The sequence below is a fragment of the Aquila chrysaetos genome, chromosome 1, assembly GCF_900496995.4.
Source record: "Aquila chrysaetos chrysaetos chromosome 1, bAquChr1.4, whole genome shotgun sequence".
In the NCBI taxonomy this organism is placed as follows: Eukaryota; Metazoa; Chordata; class Aves; order Accipitriformes; family Accipitridae; genus Aquila; species Aquila chrysaetos.
In genome coordinates this window covers 8,008,404-8,016,361 of record NC_044004.1, presented here as the reverse complement: position 1 = coordinate 8,016,361, position 7,958 = coordinate 8,008,404, and the positions used below count along the sequence as shown (strand labels likewise).

Here is a 7,958-nt window from a genome sequence, read left to right as displayed (position 1 = left end):
TTTGGGGAAAAAAAACTGGCAAGAGAAACAGCCATTTCTCCATCTCATATTGTCTTCAGATCAAGATTAGTGGCCTTTCTATATTGCACAAGTGAAAATTCTTATCCCAGTATCAGATAACTGGGAGAAACGTAGTGCCCTGTGAGTGAAGAAAAGTTACGCAAATTGATTTAAAAGCCCTTTTTTTCCTTAAAAACCTATGGGCAAAATTGCACATTGGGCTACTTCAGGTTGAACTGTTTAAGCTCTCTGAATATTTTGGGCTAACAAGTTTTCCCAAATTGCATCAACTAGACAGTGACAAATACTGCGAAGGAATCCAAGGGCACATCTATGTCTTCAGGTACAAGCAGATGTCTATGAAATGTTGGTGTCTGGCTTTCCAGAGCACACCGAGTGCAATGGAACTAGAAACTCTGCACCTACCCATCGGATGCATTGTAGGTATCCTGGTTCCCCACATCCCCAGAGTAATCACTAGCAACATCCAGTGTAAACTGCTAGTCAAGCCACTACTAATCAAATGTAATTAGGGTAACCCGTTAATCAAGCTCCAGATTTCACAGAACTTGGAAGAGATGTGAGAGGTTACAGAGTAGCCTTCATGAGGGCTATAAAGTTGAATCTTAAGGAAAATTAATGTACTTACATTCATCTTCTATCTGTCTTGTTCCTGACTGGACTATTATTTCAGTCTAATTTTCCATTCCAGTTTCAAAATAGATTATTTGCATGTAATGTTTTGAGCACTGCATTTTGCAAGCTTATAAGAAGACAGTCTCCCTATTGCAAAGAGCATTTTCTGTGTCATCGGTGACGAGTTCAGACAACTTGTTTATTTTAGATGTCTGGCTCAAGCCAAAGGTGACCTCTCACTGCTTTCAAGCAGGATCCATCTTCTGGCTGACCAGTCAGCCTGGGATGGCCAGCAAAGCAGCATGTGCTTCTCCTGGCTCAGCAACAAGTAAAACAATACCGGGATATTGCAGAAGGTGAGGGGACACAGGAGATCAGAGATGGAGTGACGGTGCTGGAGGTATCCTGAGGGGAAAGACAGCGAGCGTGCACTCTGCAGTGAGAGGAGGTGGGAGCAAGATGAGGGATGTGGTGGAGCTGCTGGTTTTGGAGTGGGACGGTTGTACGGGACAAGGCAGACATAACCGTAATATCTGCTGTGCACTGAGACCAGGCTGAGGCTGCAAGGTAATGCTTCAAATGACAGCAGTGAGTATTTAGCACCTTCCCTTGCCGAGGCCCTCGCTGCTGATCCTTGAATATCTTTTCTACCCAGCCAAGTCAGCTTGTGCTTGGGAGAGATTTAATATCAAACGCAGTGTGAAATTCAATCTCTCCTGTTAGATGAGCTCTGACAATGGAGCTGCCATGTGCTTGGTGGGTCATGTCAGCATTAATTTACTGCCCCTGGGTGCTGTGGAAATGTCTCAAGACTGTCACACTCCCACACTGCTGAGCTCTTGGCTTGTACACAGTGACCAGGCAGAAGGTAATCACAGAGATGGGGCCTTTAAGAGGGGAAAAAAAGAATTCAAAAGCGGCCACAGACACCCTCCAGTATTATTAGACCTGTTTAAATTTATGTGGACTGGAACATTGCTAACACAGAAAGCCACCGAATGACAAAAATCAGAGCTGGTGAAAGAGGAATGCATGGGACATTCAAGGAAAAGAGGAGGGAGGGAATAAGTGTGATCTTTAATTTATAATCAGGGGAGACTGAGAGTTTAAAAAGTGTCAGATGACCCCTCCTGAAGTGTCAAATCCACTTAGACAGCAACGGAAGAGATTAACTTCTTTTGCCATCCATAAAGCATACACAAAACTTTAATGTTTTTTGGTGAGAATAATAATAAAAAAGAGAAATAACCAATAGCATCTTTCAGCTGAGCCAGCTTCAAGGTCTTTCTCATGCCCTAACCCAGGCGTTATTGCTGCTGTTTGATTCAGGCTGCTCTTCCCACAGTGTACAGTTACAGCACATCATATGAATTAATTCTGCAATTTTAGTTCTATTTCCCACTGCGCATTTTTTCATGTATTTCAAACAGTGCGAGCAAAGAGACATTGTTTTACTTGTAGAAACTGAGCATAAAGAAATCAGAACTGAAATAGACGGACACCCTCATTAAAGATAAAATTTAGATACTGTATGGTGCAGTTTATTAGGCAGACTGTGCAGAATTAAACTCTCAGACTGTGTAAGCTCAAGGGCCCAGGTGGATTTGCCTGTCCTCACACTGCCCCTCTCTGCAATTCAGAGATACCTTGTTTTGTGCCCAGTTCTTTGGCACTGCATTAAAGTCCATGTACTCCTTTATCACAGATTAGTGGTCTGAATGGGAAGTCAGGTTTAAATAGTTGAAAGACAGAGGAAATCTTTCTTTCTAAATAAATACCACAAAGGCCAAATACTCATTAAAATACTGTTTGTATAGGAAAGGAGCCAGTAAAATCATGCATAAAGGTGATGAACCACACTGTAAGCTTATTGAGTTGTCTGACCTAGACCCCTCTGATGTAGCTTGTGGAGGCTTCCTCAGCAACAGCCAGGACGACCTTCTTCAGCTACATTAGTCTGGGGAATGAAACTATGGTTTTTGTGGTGGATGTCCCAGACGGGTCTGCCAGGAATCCAGCTTTCATCCTCTGCTGTTAATCAAGACAGTGAAGTTTAGCTCAAAGGGGATCTGGTTGGTACACTGAGGATTGCTCTCACCCCTGCTCCCAGGACTTGAATGCAAAATATGTAGGTGGCCCCTTGGACACAGGTTCTTTGTCCTCTCCCCCGGAGCAATACCCTAGCCTCACTGCTACAGGATCTCTCTGGCCGTGTGAATTTTGTTGTCCCTTGTTACACATTAGCACAAGGTCAGTGGAAGATGTGGTGGGTCTGAAAAGCAGCTGTGCCCATGGCTCTCCCACGATGTGAGATCTGAACTGCCTCAAGCAGAGCTGGGAATTGAACCCAGGAGTCCCACAGTCTGTTTTCCCTGCTGTTTCCCAAGTAAAAACACAGTGTTGCTCCCTCTGGACATGACAGAGACAGGTCCTGCAAAGAACAGGGGGAGTCACTACACCCTTGAGAAGCATGTGCTCCTGTGTCTCGGAGGAGTAGCAGTACTCTTCAGCTCACTGATGGCAACTCTGTACTGCAAGGTCGCTGAAGTTGAGCCTATCTGATTGTGAGACTACCTGATGTCTTCCAAAAAAATCACAATAAAGTGACTTTCCCAAGGTTGTGAGGAAAACCTGTGGCCCTAAGGGCTCCTGTTTGGGGTGGAGTCTTACGTCAGCCTCTAGTTTGCTTGAAACCTCATAAAAAATCGTGCAGCACCCTGATCAGTCCTGACATGAAGTTATACTGGTACAACCTCAGGTTGGAAATTATCTCATTGGCCTTTATCCATCTAAACATTTGCCCTTCAACCTAACCTAGTTATGTATGGTCCTGCTATGGCCAGTGAAGATAGACACCTCCAGATGGCAAATCATTCTATCCTAAGAGAAATGTCTAAGCCACTACCTGCCTTTCCCCATGGACTGCAGACAGACTGGGTGACTGGTTTAGGCTTAGGATGAATGAACAGAATCCCAGCTTAAGCCACAGAGTCTTGGTCTTCATTGAAAAGCTGCTTTGGCTAGGTGAAAACAGCATTTTCTCTAATGCATGCACTCACCATGCGCTCACGGCTGCTCTCTAGGTAGCCCTGGGACATGCTTCTGGCTTCTTTGAGCTGGAGCAACCTTTAGATGTAAAGGTTATATTCAAAGCTGCTTTCCAACTTTCCATTTCTGCCACAAACAGGGCTGTACAGTGGTGAGAGGCTGTATTTTTTGTTATGAGATGGCATTATTCTTGTTTTATGGGTTCCATTACTGGGGCAAAGGTTTATGGAAGAGGTGTGTGTATCGCTCATTTGGCACCCGGTGCTGTCAGGCTTGGGAATGGTCTGATCTTTATTATCAAAGTGTTCCCCAGCCTCACAAATTACCGGGTAAAATCCTATTGCTCATGAAGAAAGTCATACTAAACAATCATAATGGTCCCTTCCGGCTGTTCAAGAACTTTTTCCTCCTTACATTAGCTTTATGCCTGTTTGATCCCTCTAACTATTTAATTTCGAAGGAGAATTGGACCTTCTGAAATCATGCCTTTAAAGCTGTCTCTGAGATGGCTGTGCAAAACTAGGAGTCACTTCTGATGAGGGTTTACTCAGAGGATCAAGGTGCAATGTGTACAAGTTCTTCCTGTACAGGAGCAAGAAAGTTATAGAAAAAATAATGTAAATCCTAAATCTATCAGGGAACATCATGCCTTGTTCTGTGTATAAAATCACTTCCTCATGCAAGTGCCACAGCCCTTTGGTTTTCCACCGATCTTATACAGGCAGGTTTTTCCCCCCTAATTTTTTTTGGTGCTGCCGTTCAAATTACACCACCCCTGTATGGCGCTTTCTAAGTATGCAATTCACTGTTGAATGGGAGGTGAAGTCGCAACCCATATCGCGGCGAGTTGACTCACAAACGTCTCTGCATCTCTCCAAACACCTTCTCCCTCTTCCTCTCCCCTCCTGGCTTTCAGCGCATGGAAAGGTTTTGTCACGGAGGACATTCATGGGCAGGAAGGAAGGGAGGACTGTGGGCCAGGAGCCATTGCGGCCACCTGCTTGGATGTTCACCTCAAAGGGCAACCAACCAACAACCCCAATGTGCAGCCAACCACACTGAGCGTATCTGCACACAGAGTTCACCCACTCTTTAAGGCTGCGGGCTACAAGACCTTTGCCTGGGCTGCGTCCAACCCGGGAGCCTCAAACAACAGCAGCAATAGGATGGTGCCAGCGAGAGCCGAGCCAACGTTGTGCTGGATGTGCTCCGCACTGCATTACGTCTGAGGCATGCCATTCTTCCCACATACATTGCTGTACCCACCCAATCATGAAAGAGGCCTTGGCTGCCTTCCCTGCTGCTCCAACATTTGCATCTTTATCCTGAATTAAACTCCAGTCCAAACTCTGCTAATATTCCTTTCCATTATTGCTGTTTGGAAGAAGAGGACTCTAATGGTTTAGCACCCTGGAAAGACTCCTAGGCAAGTGTCGGCACAGCAAGAGGGAGGTGGGCTTGTTGTTCCTGGTTTAGTCTAGCTCGTGCAGGCTAGGACCAGCAATGAAAACGCTACTAGAGAGACATTAACTGACGATAACAACCACGCTACTAAGTCAGGCTCTCTGGAAGATTTGTTTTCTGGCTGCATCCATGTGCTGTGGTCCAGGCCATCCGTTTCATGGTGCAAAATCATATTTTCTGAAGAGAAGGGTCACTCGCAAGGAGGAGGGAGGAAAGGCTGCTCGTGGGGGAGTGCAGTAGCGAACCGGTGGAGGATCCTGGGTCCTCCCAGGGAAATAGCAAAGGGGTCCCTGTCTTTCCTGGGGAAAGCCAGGATGACTTGACCTCCTAAGGTTAAACAAGCAGCCAGGTGCCTGCATGTGCTGGTCACACCTTCCTTTTACCACGCAGATATTTTTCCTTCACGGTTGATTTCTGTGCAGTTGCCCTTATTGTCTTTGCATGCAGAGTGTAACCTAACTCTGGGACCTGGCTCAACATCCTTTCTGTCCGGGGGCCATTTAGATAGAGCTTAGCAATTTACTGCATGAGAATACCAGAAAAATGGCCGATGTGAACCGACCATTGTACCTGGTGCCTTTGTGGACACAACTTCACGTGGATCTACACTGGAACTGTATTATTAAATGAAAGCAGTAAGGAAATGAGAAACGGAAAACAAAAAACCCTCTGTAAATGTTAACTCCTGCACATGTTCAAAAAACAAGAGAAAGATGGCTGTTATCAGCTCTTTTTATGCATTTATTCTAAATAGGGCCAAATATCACTGAAAATGTCGGTTCTTTGTGTTTTTAACTGGAGGGGCTTGTTCTAACACCAAGGTTAGCTAGTATATTTCCGGGACACCCTCTCCGGGGATGTGTTGAATAGTGTTATTCATTACAGTAACTGCTGCTCACCATGGTCTAGAGTGCCAGAAGCAGGTGACAAAGATGTGTAAAACAGGCATGACCTTTTCTTAATATATTTGGAAAGAGAATTTATTCAAAACTGAAGTAAGGTGTTGAGGAAGACCCATATGCTACCCCAGGGGCTGGTGAATGCCACGTGAACAGAGGGTGAAGGGCCCTGCATGTCAAATGAGAGTGCCATGAATTTGTGAGAGCCTATTTGTATTAGCTGGGTGTGTTTGAGTTATGAGATGCACCATTTGGCTCTGGATCTAAAGGTAATTGTTTATTGTGTATTTTATGACTGTTTACAAAAGCGGTTTGAAGAAAATAATGGAATATGTAACACATTGTCTTTCCCCAGGTCTTTAGTCCATTAACTTCGTATTATTTTAAGTGGCTAGACTAGAAATTTAAGTCATTGTTATTTATATTAAAGATGCAACTAAGGTTTCAGCTGAGCTCCAGGGTGCATTATGAGAGTTGCTGTGTCAGGGTTTGAGAATGGGACAGGTGTTGTCTTGATCTGAAATACAAAAGGATCAGGACAGGTTGGTTAATCCTGTGATTAGAGCTTCTCACAAGCCTTGTAAGAACAGGGCTCCACTCCTGGTCCTACTGCAAATTCCTTATGTGGCCATGGTCAGCCTTTTAGGATTAGTTTTTTGAAGGTATTTATGCCCCCCCATTTCCCCCTCCCCCAAATAAAACAAAAAGTATAGCCATTTAAAGTCTTGGCAGGGAGACCTAGATCCCCTGATAGATTTAAATGCCATAATATTGAGATTAATTTTAAGATATTTTCTACCATATGTAGTGTACCACTAATAAAAAGACACTCAGGAGTTCATCTAGGTCAGCCTGCGCCTCCATCCCCTGTTAGTTGAGGAAGCCCTATACAGCACTGCCTTGTACGGGGTAAACTTCAGCAATTCCCACCTGCTGAGATCTGCAGTCTTCAGTTAGTTCACTGAGAGATTTAGCCCGCATCTGTAATGACTGAAGGATATTGTCTGATTGATGTTCAATGGCTTATTTGACAACCATTGCTACTGAAACATCATTCAGGTTAGCAAAAACAGAAAAGAGAGATGTTTATGTTTAAGGAACAATAGAGGGATGCAGAAATTGTGGATGTTGCTCCCAGCTGTCCTGCAGCCTTGCTGCATGACTGGGAGGGAGTCTACTAATCTCTTGGTACGTCGGTTCACCACTTAATAATAATTCTTCCTTCTTCCTACTCTTTGTGTTGTCTATTTAGCTTGTCAAATCTCCAAGGCAGGAAACATCCTTGTGATGTGCCTTGGCTGGCATCATAAGGCCATTGTCAGGTGAGGAACTTTTGGGGGCGAGCGTGTTGGAATACCTCACATACATGATAATTATACTCAGAACCTTTGTCGAGCAGAAAGAAGAGGTGCCAAAGCTGGAATGGGCAGGAAGACTAAACTCGTCATGTTGAGAAGTGCTGCCCTAAGGCAAGATGGGAGAATAGTAGAGGAGCTTGCCTTGCCAATGCTTACACTCTACCTGTTCATAGAAGGTTGCATAACATGCTCTAGGGCTGGCAAGCCAGGACTTGTCTGCTTAAGAACAAATTCTGATAGAGACTGGATGCCATTTCTATGCCTCAGGCTGCTGTAAGCTATTCTCCTCTGGCAGCAATTCTCATAGGATCTAAATCCAAGGTAGGGTTCTAGCTATCCTGAAGTGTAGGATCCATTGCAAAATCTGCAGGCAAGAGCGCTGGCAACGTAGGAGTTGCCTCTGGGGCTGGCATGTGCTTAAGCTACTCATGAGCTATCTGGGCTGCTCAGCTTGATTTCCATCCCTGTTTGACTCATATATTATTTCAAGGATTGTTTGCATTTTTATGCCTCTGAGACTAGGTCCCGTGGGAATCCTTCCCAAACTCTCTAC

General features: G+C 44.7%; 1 long non-coding RNA gene across 1 annotated transcript; it reads left to right on the top strand.

Annotated features, from left to right (window-relative positions):
- Nucleotides 1-910: 910 nt before the first annotated feature.
- LOC115347769 lies at nt 911-5,040 on the top strand. Its single transcript, XR_003925604.1, has 2 exons — nt 911-992; nt 4,601-5,040. It is a non-coding gene; the product is annotated as an uncharacterized LOC115347769 (long non-coding RNA).
- The last annotated feature ends 2,918 nt before the right edge of the window (nt 5,041-7,958 follow it).